Genomic DNA, 2,500 nt, shown 5'->3' with positions numbered 1-2,500 from the left:
ATGTTGGACAAACAACACAGGATTTATCTTCCTGTTACACTTGTATCCGTAAGTATCATCAAACCAACTGCATGAGTTATCTCAACTCGTTAACAGTAAAAGCTTAAGTAGTAGTTTTTGAAGATCGTGTGAACCGATCTGGTTTTCACAAGCTAATGGAGATATGACCATAATACCAGCCCACCTTTTGCCGGATATCAACCAAACACTGACTCTTACAGGTGATGATTCGGAGCTGAGACTCTACGATAATCAGTTGTCTAAGAATTGAATGGCTGCCTAAACGTAATGACATATTGAGAGGGAAATGAGGGAGCTTCAAGACGAAGTTGGATAGGCACATGGAAGTGCTGGGATGGGTGTGAAAGGGATCTGTTCTTATGAGTATACCCTACGAGTCATCTGGTTACTGTGTGAGTCAATCATCTCGTCCGTGTCGTGACAGAGTGGTCATTGTGTTTGATGGGAAGGAATTATGCCTCGCAGTTTTTCTATACTTGGTGTGTTAACTCGGCAGTAGAGCTCTAGTTACACAGACTCGTTAAGTATCGTAAACCATCAACGTGGTAACAGTTAGTCTAGCCTAAAGTATAGAAGAACCAACCCAGGACGTCATTCACGAGGGCCTGTCGTCATGTATGGCAGACAGTCAACCCTCCACGCCAGTCAAGTGAAAGATAAGTCTTAAAGAGAAGAGGAAGAGATCCAGAAGAAATGAGGTTTCTATTTATTATATTGTATATATAAATAAATGACAACTAAAAAGAAAAATATTAATCAAACTTTTAACCTCATATATACCGTATATGTCAATATACGCTTTCGTCACTGTGATATCCTTAAAATATATCATTATGAAACTGAATATTATTAAATGATAAAAAAGTCAGTGTTTGTCACAATACACCAACCCTAATGGCGGAGCCTCATCACAGTGAACTTAAACGTTACCAGGCTGCCAGACGATATGGAGAGGCAACCCTAAAAAGAATGTCATAAATTTTCCCGGGAGGGTGAGGCGAATACTTGCGAACATTTATTTATATAATTTGCTGTAAATTCAACGTTACTGGCATACGGAACATGTTGATTAGTTTTACAAAATGGAAAAATGGAAACCAGTACGAGATTTTACACAGGTAAGAAGCATTAGGCGAAAGGTTTGCACAGGCAGCAAGTCAGACCAGTGTACCCGTATATCAAGAATAATTCAACCGTGGGTTTACTGTGAAGGTGAGGGAGTGAATGTAACAATTATTTCACACAAGGTAAGAGGTGTTATAAAGCTTAAGTAAAATGCTTGGCAATGCTAACATGAGACTAATCTTGGCGTCCCACAATGCGAATATGGAGTACCTAACCTGTTTTACCGATTTGAATCAAGTTTATCTGTGCCTTTTTGGAGGGCTTTAAAGAAAATATATGATTTTTTTTTAATAATTTTCAATTGTCGTAGGATTACCGTTGTGTTATTGATACCATTTACATACTTCCATACCTAATATCCGTAACGGCTATCATGATCATACCTGGAGGTGACCTTGGAAGGGGAAGGAGCCTGGAGTAATGATTGTACGTGTAGGATCCCAGTCATTCTGAAATATATTGTCCAGGCAGATTTTAAGGCTTAGTACTAATCTCGTTTCCACTACAGCAGTTGGCAGACTGTTCCATATGTTGAACCATATAGCTTAAAGCCTATCTATCTCCATAAACCCTTTTGGGTGCAGCTGCGCACTTCCGTATTTCATTCTGGCTAATGCCAGACGATTTTATTCAGCTGAGAGAAACCCCTTGTCATGGGTTGCATTAGGCTTACCCACGCAACCAACTCCAAAGTTTGTTTTACTTGAGATAAGGCGCCCAGCGAGCCATGACTGTGAAATATATTTTCCATTAGTGGTAGGTTAGCCAGCCTATAGGGGGAGGCCAGTGAGAGAGTGTTGTACTGTTCATCACCACCACGCCCCAAAACCACATTTTAGGTAGTATCCCCTAGGCCATGGGTTAGTTAAAACGTCGGCCCCATCCTCTCCCTCCTGAAGGGTACGGGATACCACACAGAGTCCTCCACAGCCATCCCGTCCTGTGGACCGTCGTCGACACGAGATTATGTGTGTTAACCTAGGTTCGTTATCCCCGTGGAAATATCACCTGTGGATGCTTGGTTGCAACAAGAGTAATCCAGGCTGGCCTATCAAACCTACAGTAAATGGTTAATCAATTCATGCTTACAGAGTTCTCCTGCACGACACCCGTCTACAGTGACCGTGATCGACACGAGACTAAGTGTGTTAACCTAGGTTTGTTATCCCCGTTAAAATATCACGTGTGGAAGCCTGGTTGCGACAAAAGCAATCCAGGCTGGTCTATTGCACCTATGTGGTTAAACAAGTCACGCTTACCAGTTTTCCTTGCTGCAACAACCATCTATAGTGACTGTCAGTGATGCGAGACTATGTGTGGTAACCAAAAGAGCCAAATCGATTTCACTGTGTCT

Source organism: Homarus americanus, unplaced genomic scaffold (assembly GCF_018991925.1).
Source record: "Homarus americanus isolate GMGI-L3 unplaced genomic scaffold, GMGI_Hamer_2.0 scaffold9482, whole genome shotgun sequence".
Lineage (NCBI taxonomy): Eukaryota > Metazoa > Arthropoda > Malacostraca > Decapoda > Nephropidae > Homarus > Homarus americanus.
The sequence above is the reverse complement of the archived record's forward strand: the minus strand, read 5'-3'. Positions refer to the sequence as shown.